The following is a 13,578-nucleotide window of genomic DNA, read 5'->3' as shown; positions in this document are numbered from 1 at the left end:
GATTTAACTTCTTCCCGTATAATAGTTTTAATATTTTGCAATAGGGAAACTTTATTTTTCTGTTTGGAGGTGGCTTTTTTACCTAAAATATACAGTGTACAGGATATCAGCATGTGTGATTCGCCTTACAAAGGCACTCACCACTCGAGGACCCTGGGTACCCCGGTAGCTTGTGCTCTTTCACTCATTTTGGGTGAAGGCACCGTCGATATGTCAGGATCCGTCGTTGGCTCAGTCATATTTGCAAGCAGTCCGCATGCCTTAAGGAACCAGCGTTTTTCTCTGGGCTGCCCCTTTTATATACAGTGGGGCAAAAAAGTATTTAGTCAGTCAGCAATAGTGCAAGTTCCACCACTTAAAAAGATGAGAGGCGTCTGTAATTTACATCATAGGTAGACCTCAACTATGGGAGACAAACTGAGAAAAAAAAATCCAGAAAATCACATTGTCTGTTTTTTTAACAATTTATTTGCATATTATGGTGGAAAATAAGTATTTGGTCAGAAACAAACAATCAAGACTCTGGCTCTCACAGACCTGTAACTTCTTCTTTAAGAGTCTCCTCTTTCCTCCACTCATTACCTGTAGTAATGGCACCTGTTTAAACTTGTTATCAGTATAAAAAGACACCTGTGCACACCCTCAAACAGTCTGACTCCAAACTCCACTAGGGTGAAGACCAAAGAGCTGTCAAAGGACACCAGAAACAAAATTGTAGCCCTGCACCAGGCTGGGAAGACTGAATCTGCAATAGCCAACCAGTTTGGAGTGAAGAAATCAACAGTGGGAGCAATAATTAGAAAATGGAAGACATACAAGACCACTGATAATCTCCCTCGATCTGGGGCTCCACGCAAAATCCCACCCCGTGGGGTCAGAATGATCACAAGAACGGTGAGCAAAAATCCCAGAACCACGCGGGGGGACCTAGTGAATGAACTGCAGAGAGCTGGGACCAATGTAACAAGGCCTACCATAAGTAACACACTACGCCACCATGGACTCAGATCCTGCAGTGCCAGACGTGTCCCACTGCTTAAGCCAGTACATGTCCAGGCCCATCTGAAGTTTGCTAGAGAGCATTTGGATGATCCAGAGGAGTTTTGGGAGAATGTCCTATGGTCTGATGAAACCAAACTGGAACTGTTTGGTAGAAACACAACTTGTCGTGTTTGGAGGAAAAAGAATACTGAGTTGCATCCATCAAACACCATACCTACTGTAAAGTCTGGTGGTGGAAACATCATGCTTTGGGGCTGTTTCTCTGCAAAGGGGCCAGGATGACTGATCCGGGTACATGAAAGAATGAATGGGGCCATGTATCGTGAGATTTTGAGTGCAAACCTCCTTCCATCAGCAAGGGCATTGAAGATGAAACGTGGCTGGGTCTTTCAACATGACAATGATCCAAAGCACACCGCCAGGGCAACGAAGGAGTGGCTTCGTAAGAAGCATTTCAAGGTCCTGGAGTGGCCTAGCCAGTCTCCAGATCTCAACCCTATAGAAAACCTTTGGAGGGAGTTCAAAGTCCGTGTTGCCAAGCGAAAAGCCAAAAACATCACTGCTCTAGAGGAGATCTGCATGGAGGAATGGGCCAACATACCAACAACAGTGTGTGGCAACCTTGTGAAGACTTACAGAAAACGTTTGACCTCTGTCATTGCCAACAAAGAATATATTACAAAGTATTGAGATGAAATTTTGTTTCTGACCAAATACTTATTTTCCACCATAATATGCAAATTGTTAAAAAAACAGACAATGTGATTTTCTGGATTTTTTTTTCTCAGTTTGTCTCCCATAGTTGAGGTCTACCTATGATGTAAATTACAGACGCCTCTCACCTTTTTAAGTGGTGGAACTTGCACTATTGCTGACTGACTAAATACTTTTTTGCCCCACTGTAGTAGGAGTGGTGTGCGCGCCTCTGGAATAACTTCCGCCTGGAAGCGTCCAGCACACCTGCTCCCTCGGCGTGTGACGTCACTCCCGTGCGACTGAAATTCGTCATCCTTCACTTTGGCACCAGCGTCAGTGAGGACATGCCCCTTTTTCCCCGAACCTGCCTCCTGCCCAGAGCGAATGCTGGGGAGTCCAGCGGGGGGATGAGGCGCGGCCCACAGCAGCCCTTCGCCTGACAGCACCTACGAGATACCGCCAAGTACAGCTGCCCCCACCGTGGACTTCAGCCTCCGGACTGGCAATCATCAGAGGGAGATCCCTCCAGAGGTAGGAGCTCTGCCGCAGGAATCCACCTGCAGGAACAGGAAACCTAAACTGAGGAGAGAGGTGCCGCCCCATTCTTTTATCTCTGCTGCAGGTTTCCTGTTACTGGGGCGGATGCCATCTCTCACGTATGGTGCTGTCATGGTGAAGGGAAAATATAAATGTGGTTGAATAACTGGCTAATACGCAGCTACAATTCTGTCCCTCTCTCACCAGCACCTCTCTCTACGCTGCCTGTTTCTGAGGTACAGTGTGCCGAACATAGAGTCATGGGTCTTATATAAACCTAATGATGCCATGCAGCCAGCCAATCATAGTAATGCCACAATCAAGGCGGCAATGGCATTACAGTGTCTGGTAGGCAAACCCCACATGTTCATTGGCTGTCGAAAAGCGCCAAACATGCGGGTCTGGGACTCAAGCTCCTGTTTGAACATTCAAAAACTACTCGCCGAGTAATGAGCTTTCCGAGCACACTGATGCTCGAGAGAGTAATGAGTAGTGACGAGTAACGGGTTATGTGAGTGTAGGGGAGCGCCAGGGGCACAGTCATGGCCAGACATAACGGGTCTGGCAGACCCTGGTCTCCCTCTACATAAAAATCGCATCTCACTTTGAGCTTACTTGTGTTCCCGTTTTCGGCTCCTTCTGGAATTCCCATCTGCTCTTCAGGGTTACTTTCAGTTGCTTCTGAACAAACAGGCACACAGTCTAATTACAAGTCAAAACGGGCAACTTTATTTGGTAAACTTCGCAGCAAAACCTTGTCAGAAACAATTTCAGCATCAAAGTCCATACAGTTCACATCCTGTACTTCCCCTGTACTCCACTTCATGTCCTCATGTACATTACGGGGTAATAGCGCCTTAGGCGGTACCGTAGCATCATCCTGGAGTAGACTCACTACATTTGAGATTTCACTTGTCCGTTTTGCACCGGACCTTAGAGCTTCAGCCCAAGCAATGACCTGCCACAAACTGCCATGAGGATGACATTTTAGCAAACTGGACGCCTTCACAATGACAGATCTGCTGTTTGTTCAAGCTGTGAGCCACTCATTTTTAATCTGCATAACCCCACCTATTGTAACCCTCCCCCCTCTTTGTTCCAATGTGCCCTACTGAGTGCCAGGAGGAGGGCGAGAGGGAAATTCAAAAAACAAACAAGCGAGCAGCTGTCTTCCCTTAGCTCTCCTGATGCCTGGTATTGTTATGACCTGGTGGTTAGGAGCACCCGCCACGACCTGATAGTTAAACTCACACAGAACAAGCTCTGGGATGTGGGAGCTCTGCTGATCGCAGGCCCTAATCCTATCACAACAACTTGAAATAGCCGTAGAGCGTTCCTGACTCTCCCTAGATGCCTCTTCACAGCCTAAGAGCTAGCTAGCCCTAGAGATAGAAAATAAAGCCTACCTTGCCTCAGAGAAATTCCCCAAAGGAAAAGGCAGCCCCCCACATATATTGACTGTGAGTAAAGATGAAAGTCACAAACGCAGAAATGAAACAGGTTTCAGCAAAGGGAGGCCAGACTTACTAAACAGACAGAGGATAGGAAAGGTATCTTTGCGGTCAGCACAAAAAACTACAAAAGACCACGCAGAGTGTGCAAAAAGACCTCTGCACCGACTAACGGTGCGGAGATGCCACTCTGCATCCCAGAGCTTCCAGCTAGCAAGACAAAATCATGATAACCAGCTGGACAAGGAAACAATGAACAAATAATAACTATCAGGAACTTAGCTTCTGCTGGAGAAGACAGGTCACCAGAAAGATCCAGGAGCGAACTGAACCAATGCAGGAACATTGACAGCTGGCATGGAGTAGCGATCTGAGTGGAGCTAAATAGAGCAGCCAACCAAAGGATAAACCACGTCACCTGTGTAAGGAACCTCAGAAGCAGCAGCTTCACTCACAGCCACCAGAGGGAGTCCATGGACAGAACTCACCGAAGTACCATTCACGACCACAGGAGGGAGTTCGACAACAGAATTCACAACAGTACCCCCCCCTTGTGGAGGGGTCACCGAACCCTCACCAGAGCCCCCAGGCCGATCAGGATGAGCCAAATGAAAGGCACGAACTAGATCGGCAGCATGAACATCAGAGGCAAAAACCCAGGAATTATCTTCCTGACCATAACCCTTCCACTTGACCAGGTACTGGAGTTTCCGTCTCGAAACACGAGAATCCAAAATCTTCTCCACCACATACTCCAACTCCCCCTCGACCTACACCGGGGCAGGAGGATCAACGGAGGGAGCCATAGGCGCCACGTATCTCCGCAACAACGGCCTATGGAACACATTATGGATGGCAAAAGAAGCTGGAAGGTCCAAACGAAATGACACAGGATTAAGAACATCAGAAATCTTATATGGCCCAATGAAACGAGGCTTAAACTTAGGAGAGGAAACCTTCATAGGAACATGACGAGATGACAACCAAACCAAATCCCCAACACGAAGTCGGGGACCAACACAGCGCCGGCGGTTAGCGAAACGTTGAGCCTTCTCCTGGGACAATGTCAAATTGTCCACCACATGAGTCCAAATCTGCTGCAACCTGTCCACCACCGTGTCCACACCAGGACAGTCCGAAGGCTCAACCTGCCCTGAAGAGAAACGAGGATGGAAACCAGAATTACAGAAAAAAGGAGAAACTAAAGTAGCCGAGCTGGCCCGATTATTAAGGGCGAACTCATCCAAAGGCAAGAAGGACACCCAATCATCCTGATCAGCAGAAACAAAGCATCTCAGATAAGTTTCCAAAGTCTGATTAGTTTGTTCGGTTTGGCCATTAGTCTGAGGATGGAAAGCCGAAGAAAAAGACAAATCAATGCCCATCTTAGCACAAAAGGACCGCCAAAACCTCGAAACAAACTGGGAACCTCTGTCCGAGACGATGTTCTCTGGAATGCCATGCAAACGAACCACATGCTGGAAAAACAATGGCACCAAATCAGAGGAGGAAGGCAATTTAGACAAGGGTACCAAATGGACCATCTTAGAGAAGCGATCACAAACCACCCAAATGACCGACATTCTTTGAGAAACAGGGAGATCAGAAATAAAATCCATGGAAATATGCGTCCAGGGCCTCTTCGGGACCGGCAAGGGCAAAAGCAACCCACTGGCACGAGAATAGCAGGGCTTAGCCCGAGCACAAGTTCCACAGGACTGCACAAAAGAACGCACATCCCGTGACAAAGAAGGCCACCAAAAGGATCTAGCCACAAAATATCTGGTACCAAAGATTCCAGGATGACCAGCCAACACCGAACAATGAACCTCAGAGATAACTCTACTAGTCCATCTATCAGGGACAAACAGTCTCTCCGCTGGACAACGGTCAGGTCTATCAGCCTGAAACTTCTGCAGCACGCGCCGCAAATCAGGGGAGATGGCAGACAAAATTACCCCCTCTTTAAGAATACCCGCCGGCTCCGGAACACCCGGAGAGTCAGGCACAAAACTCCTTGACAGGGCATCAGCCTTCACATTCTTAGATCCCGGAAGGTATGAAACCACAAAATCAAAACGGGAGAAAAAGAGCGACCATCGAGCCTGTCTAGGATTCAACCGTTTGGCAGACTCGAGATAAGTCAAATTCTTGTGATCCGTCAAGACCACCACGCGATGTTTAGCTCCTTCAAGCCAATGTCGCCACTCCTCGAATGCCCACTTCATGGCCAACAACTCTCGATTGCTAACAACATAATTGCGCTCAGCAGGCGAGAATTTTCTAGAAAAGAAGGCACATGGTTTCATCACCGAGCCATCAGAACTTCTTTGCGACAAAACAGCCCCTGCTCCAATCTCAGAAGCATCAACCTCGACCTGAAACGGGAGCGAAACATCTGGCTGGCACAACACAGGGGCAGAAGAAAAACGACGCTTCAACTCCTGAAAAGCCTCTACAGCCACAGAGGACCAATTGACCACATCAGCACCTTTCTTGGTCAAATCAGTCAACGGTTTAGCAATACTAGAAAAATTAGCGATGAAGAGACGGTAAAAATTAGCAAAGCCCAGGAACTTCTGCAGGCTCTTCACAGATGTCGGCTGAGTCCAATCATAAATGGCCTGAACTTTAACAGGGTCCATCTCAATAGTAGAAGGGGAAAAAATGAAACCCAAAAATGAAACCTTCTGAACTCCAAAGAGACACTTTGACCCCTTCACAAACAAGGAATTCGCACGAAGGACCTGGAACACCATTCTGACCTGCTTCACATGAGACTCCCAATCATCCGAAAAGACCAAAATGTCATCCAAATATACAATCATTCATGAATCTATCCAGGTACTCTCGAAAGATGTCATGTATAAAGGACTGAAACACAGATAGAGCATTAGAATGCCCGAATGGCATAACCAGGTACTCAAAATGGCCCTCGGGTGTATTAAATGCTGTTTTCCATTCATCGCCCTGTTTAATTCGCACAAGATTATACGCCCCTCGAAGATCTATCTTGGTGAACCAACTAGCCCCCTTAATCCGAGCAAACAAATCAGACAGCAGCGGCAAAGGATACTGAAATTTTACTGTGATCTTATTAAGAAGGCGGTAATCAATACACGGTCTCAAAGAGCCATCCTTCTTGGCCACAAAAAAGAACCCTGCTCCCAATGGTGACGACGACAGGCGAATATGACCCTTCTCCAAGGATTCCTTTATGCAACTCCGCATAGCGGCGTGCTCTGGCACAGATAAATTAAACAGACGGCCCTTAGGAAACTTACTACCAGGAATCAAATTAATAGCACAATCGCAATCCCTATGAGGAGGTAGGGCACCGGATTTGGGCTCTTCAAATACATCCCGGTAATCTGATAAAAACTCAGGGACTTCAGAAGGAGTGGAAGGGGAAATTGACAGCAATGGAACATCACCATGTACCCCCTGACAACCCCAGCCGGACACAGACATAGATTTCCAATCTAACACTGGATTATGGACCTGTAGCCATGGCAACCCCAAAACGACCACATCATGCAGATTATGCAACACCAAAAAGCGAATATCCTCCTGATGTGCAGGAGCCATGCACATGGTCAATTGAGTCCAGTACTAAGGCTTATTCTTGGCCAAAGGCATAGCATCAATTCCTCTCAATGGAATAGGATACTGCAAGGGCTCCAAGAAAAAACCACAGCGCCTGGCAAACTCCAAGTCCATCAAATTCAGGGCAGCGCCTGAATCCACAAATGCCATAACAGAATAGGATGACAGAGAGCAAATCAGAGTAATGGACAAAAGAAATTTAGACTGTACCGTACCAATGGTGGCAGACCTAGCGAACCGCTTAGTGGGCTTAGGACAATCGGAGATAGAATGAGTGGATTCACCACAGTAAAAACACAGCCCATTCCGACGTCTGTGTTCTTGCCGTTCAGCTCCGGTCAAAGTCCTATCACACTGCATAGGCTCAGGCCTAAGCTCAGAGAATACCGCCAGATGGTGCGCAGCTTTGCGCTCACGCAAGCGCCGATCGATCTGAATGGCCAAGGACATAGACTCATTCAGACCAGCAGGCGTGGGAAATCCCACCATGACATCCTTAAGGGCTTCAGAAAGACCCTTTCTGAAAATTGCCGCCAGGGCACACTCATTCCACTGAGTAAGTACAGACCACTTTCTAAACTTCTGACAGTACACCTCCGCTTCATCCTGACCCTGACACAAAGCCAGCAAGATTTTCTCTGCCTGATCCTCTGAATTTGGTTCATCATAAAGCAATCCAAACGCCAGAAAAAACGCATCAACATCACGCAATGCAGGATCTCCTGGCGCAAGGGAAAATGCCCAGTCTTGAGGGTCACCACGCAACAAAGAAATAATGATTTTTACTTGTTGAACGGGGTCACCAGAGGAACGGGGTTTCAAAGCTAGAAACAGTTTACAATTATTTTTGAAATTCAGAAACTTAGATCTATCCCCAGAAAATAAATCAGGAATAGGAATTCTAGGCTCTAACATAGGATTCTGAACCACAAAATCTTGACTGTTTTGTACCCTTGCATTGAGATGATCCACACAAGAGGACAGACCTTGAATGTCCATATCTACACCTGTGTCCTGAACCACCCAAAGGTTTAGGGGAAAAGAAAGACAAAACACAGTGCAAAGAAAAAAAAATGGTCTCAGAACTTCTCTTATCCCTTTATTGAGATGCATTAATACTTTGGGCCAGCTGTTATGAAGGCAATCCAGTAACACAGTGTGCCAGTAATCAGAGCACATACAGTGATCTGACAAAAACCCAAAAACAATAGAACGAGCTCTGAGACGTGGAATCTCTGTAGACCGCAATACCTGAACCTATCCTACACACAACTAAAGGCAGCTGTGGATTGCGCCTGACACTACCTATGCAACTCGGCACAGCCTGAGGAACTGACTAGCCTGAAGATAGAAATACAAGCCTGACTTGCCTCAGAGAAATACCCCAAAGGAAAAGGCAGCCCCCCACATATAATGACTGTTAGCAAGATGAAAAGACAAAACGTAGGGATGAAATAGATTCAGCAAAGTGAGGCCCGATATTCTAGATAGAGCGAGGATAGCAAAGAGAACTTTGCAGTCTACAAAAAACCCTAAAGCAAAAAACCACGCAAAGGGGGCAAAAAGACCCACCGTGCCGAACTAACGGCACGGCGGTACACCCTTTGCGTCTCAGAGCTTCCAGCAAAAACGAATAGACAAGCTGGACAGAAAAAACAGCAACAAAAGCAAAGAAGCACTTATCTAAGCAGAGCAGCAGGCCACAGGAAAATCCAGAAGCTCAGATCCAACACTGGAACATAGACAAGGAGCAAGGAAGACAGAATCAGGTGGAGTTAAATAACAAGGCAGCCAACGAGCTCACCAGAACACCTAAGGGAGGAAGCCCAGAAGCTGCAGTACCACTTGTGACCACAGGAGTATATTCAGCCACAGAATTCACAACAGCCAGCTGTACTGTTATGACCTGGTGGTTAGGAGCACCCGACACGACCTGATAGTTAAACTAACACAGGACAAGCTCTGGGATGTGGGAGCTCTGCTGATCGCAGGCCCTAATCCTATCACAACAACTTGAAAAAGCCGTAGAGCGTTCCTGACTCTCCCTAGACGCCTCTTCACAGCCTAAGAGCTAGCTAGCCCTAGAGATAGAAAATAAAGCCTACCTTGCCTCAGAGAAATTCCCCAAAGGAAAAGGCAGCCCCCCACATATATTGACTGTGAGTAAAGATGAAAGTCACAAACGCAGAAATGAAACAGGTTTCAGCAAAGGGAGGCCAGACTTACTAAACAGACAGAGGATAGGAAAGGTATCTTTGCGGTCAGCGCAAAAAACTACAAAAGACCACGCAGAGTGTGCAAAAAGACCTCCGCACCGACTAACGGTGCGGAGATGCCACTCTGCATCCCAGAGCTTCCAGCTAGCAAGACAAAATCATGATAACCAGCTGGACAAGGAAACAATGAACAAATAATAACTATCAGGAACTTAGCTTCTGCTGGAGAAGACAGGTCACCAGAAAGATCCAGGAGCGAACTGAACCAATGCAGGAACATTGACAGCTGGCATGGAGTAACGATCTGAGTGGAGCTAAATAGAGCAGCCAACCAAAGGATAAACCACGTCACCTGTGTAAGGAACCTCAGAAGCAGCAGCTTCACTCACAGCCACCAGAGGGAGTTCATGGACAGAACTCATCGAAGTACCATTCACGACCACAGGAGGGAGTTCGACAACAGAATTCACAACAGGGTATAGACCCTGCTGCCTACCTATCACCATGCTGCCCGCCAATGTTCCAGCAGAAGACTGAAGAGGACTGCCACCGCACTGCTTTTTATAGGCCAAGGGCCCATTGTGACACGTGAGGGTTCCAGACCATGGCCAAGGGCGCATTGTGACACGTGAGGTTTCCGGACCATGGCCAAGGGCCCATTGTGACACGGAAGGGTTCTGCACGCAGATTCTATCTAATGCAGGCAGCGCACCTGGTTGCTAGAAAGCATTAGAATGCTCACACAGGTGGAGATAGGCAGCATATTCAAGATCAGCACAGACACAATTTTTCCTTTTTTTAAATACATAGACACCAAATTTAAAAGTCAGTGGTCCACAAGAGGGAGACATTGTTTTACAAAAGAAATCATGCGGTCTCAAACATGGTATGTATGGCAGAACGACTTATGGGTAACTTAAATTAAAACACTAAGTACTGAAAGCAAGGGGCCTAACTTTGCAGACGATATATTTGCAACACTGTAACAAAGGACAAATAGGTGTCCACATCTTCACACAAGGGTTGCGACCAGTAAAGAGAGATTGATAATACTTACCTACAAAGCCATCCACAACCTGTCTCCTCCATATATCTCTGAACTAATCTCTCGATATCTTCCCTCACGTGACCTCCGGTCGTCCCAAGACCTCCTTCTCTCCTCCACACTTATTCGCTCCTCATCCAATCGCCTCCAAGACTTCTCCCGAATATCCCCCATCCTCTGGAACTCTCTACCCCAACACGTCCGACTATCAACCACAGTCGGATCCTTCAGACGGAACCTGAAAACTCATCTCTTCAGGAAAGCCTACAGCCTGCACTGACACCGCTGCTGCCCCATCACCAACGAAGCTACCGCCTCACCAACACCGGAGCTACCGCCTCACCAACACCGGAGCTCCTGCAACCCTCAACCTACTGTCTCCTTCCCCATAATCCTGTAGAATGTAAGCCCGCAAGGGCAGGGTCCTCGCCCCTCTGTATCAGTCCGTCATTGTTAGTTTGTTTACTGTATGTGATATTTGTAACTTGTATGTAACCCCTTCTCATGTACAGCACCATGGAATCAATGGTGCTATATAAATAAATAATAATAATAATTGATTGATAGATTTCAAATTGAATGCAATACAATGCTTGACATGCATAGGTGCAAACAATGCGCGCACAAAATGTTGCAATTGGTCAAGTTAAATCTAGCAAAATGCATTTGGCATTTGAAATGTGCAACTTTGACCCTGAAAAGAATTCACATAATGGGTTAAAACACAACGTGTGCTGATTTCAATTCAATCTGTATTTGGAAGCCGGATCAGAGAAGGAGTGCACTGTTCCCGGAGATACCGCAATAACGGGTCAATGCGTGGAGTGGACAGAGCAAGCTCTTTTTCCATCTCCCTGTTCTAAAAATCCATTTACTATATGGTCTCCAATTAGGAGACGTATCAGATATTAAACTGATAGAAACAGATACTACAATTGATCTTGGGTGGTGACAGAGATCATAGCCAAAAGGCCGAGAAGCGATAACCAGAAATCGTCTTGCACTTGTGCCGCACCAAGGCATAACACTGATACTCTTTGGGGAGATGGAGCAAAAGATTGCCCTGAGGAGGACATTTTAGCAAATCGGACGCCTTCACAATGACAGATCTGCTGTTTGTTCAAGCTGTGAGCCACTCGTTTTTAATCTGCATAACCCCACCTATGGTAACCCTCCCCCCCTTCTTTGTTCTAATGTGCACTACTTACTGAGTGCCAGGAGGAGGTGTGCGAGAGGGAAATTCAAAAAACAAACATGCGAGCAGCTGTCTTCCCTTAGCTCTCCTGATGATGGGTATAGACCCTGCTGCCCGCCGCTGTTCCAGCAGCAGACTGAAGAGGGCTGCCACCACACTGCTTTTTATAGGCCAAGGGCCCATTGTGACACGTAAGGGTTCCAGCCCATTGTGACACGTGAGGGTTCCAGACCATGGCCAAGAGCCCATTGTGACACGTGAGGGTTCCAAGCCCATTGTGACACGTGAGGGTTCCGGAGCATGGCCAAGGGCCCATTGTGACACGTGAGGGTTCCAGAGCATGGCCAAGGGCCCATTGTGACACGTGAGGGTTCAGCGCGCAGATTCTATCTAATGCAGGCAGCGCACCTGGTTGCTAGAAAGCATTTATTATACTGACACAAGGTGGAGATAGGCAGCGTATTCAAGATCAGCACAGACACCATGTTTCCTTTTTTTTTTAAATACATAGACACCAAATTTAAAAGTCAGTGGTCCACAAGAGGGAGACATTGTTTTACAAAAGAAATCATGCTGTCACAAACGTGGTATGTATGGCAGAACTACTTATGAGTTACTTAAATTAAAACACTAAGTACTGATAGCAAGGGGTCTAACTTTGCAGACGATGTATTTGCAACACTGTAACAAAGGCCAAATACGTGTCCACATCTTCACACACCGGTTGCAACCGGTAAAGAGAGATTGATTGATAGATTTCATATTGAAGGCAATACAATGCTTGACATGCATAGGTGCAAACAATGCGCGCGCAAAATGTTGCAATTGGTCAAGTTAAATCTAGCAAAGTGCATTTGGCATTTGAAATGTGCAACTTTGACCCTGAAAAGAATTCACATAATGGGTTAAAACAAAATGTGTGCTGATTTCAATTCAATTTGTATTTGGAAGCCGGATCAGAGAAGGAGTGCCCTGTTCCCGGAGATACCGCAATAACGGGTCAATGCGTGGAGTGGACAGAGCAAGCTCTTTTTCCATCTCCCTGTTCTAAAAATCCACTTACTATATGGTCTCCAATTAGGAGACGTATCAGATATTAAACTGATAAGAACAGATACTACAATTGATCTTCGGGGGCGGCGGCGACTACGACGATCAATCATAGCCAAAAGGCCGAGAAGCGATAACCAGAAATGGTTTTGTACTTGTTCCGCCCCGAGGCCTGACACTGATTTTTTTTCTCCCTCAGATGGGAAGTTCCACAGTCAGCTAACCAAAACTATGAGGAACTCAACTCCCAAAACAGCGTGCCACATACTCAATGCAACCGCTATTCGCATCATCATTGGAAAACACAACAAAATTTTTTATTAACAACCAAAAAAACACCTCAAGATACATTAACAAAATGTTTCCACTTTTTAGTTTTCCAAATTCCCTCTGCATCCACCTCCCCCCTCCTCCTCTGATCACACACAAAGCAAAAATACAATTTTCCCAAAATGATTCTTATACAATTTTTAACCCCAATATCTTTCCTTTTAAACACATACATATTCCTCACATCCCACAATACCTCTTTTATACATGCCATCATCAACCACAATACTCTCTCCTTTTCCCCACACATACCCAATCCAAACATAAAAAGCTTAAAAGACAACAGATTCACCTCACACAGCTCCTTACACAAACGACCCAGACCTGCAATCACACTTCTAGTATACTGACAATTCCAGAACAAATGCACCACACTCGCACTCCCACCAAATCCACTCCTCGGACACTTCTCACTCCTCACTAAACCCCGATTTTTCAGAAACTCCCTCA

General features: G+C 46.4%; 2 pseudogenes; both read right to left on the bottom strand.

Annotated features, from left to right (window-relative positions):
• Positions 1 to 11,327: 11,327 nt before the first annotated feature.
• On the bottom strand, positions 11,328 to 11,537 carry LOC138649877 (U2 spliceosomal RNA; annotated as a pseudogene).
• Positions 11,538 to 12,710: 1,173 nt separating this feature from the next.
• On the bottom strand, positions 12,711 to 12,933 carry LOC138649878 (U2 spliceosomal RNA; annotated as a pseudogene).
• Between the last annotated feature and the right edge of the window lie 645 nt (positions 12,934 to 13,578).

This window comes from Ranitomeya imitator, chromosome 9, assembly GCF_032444005.1.
Source record: "Ranitomeya imitator isolate aRanImi1 chromosome 9, aRanImi1.pri, whole genome shotgun sequence".
Lineage (NCBI taxonomy): Eukaryota > Metazoa > Chordata > Amphibia > Anura > Dendrobatidae > Ranitomeya > Ranitomeya imitator.
This window is presented reverse-complemented; position numbering and strand designations above follow the sequence as displayed.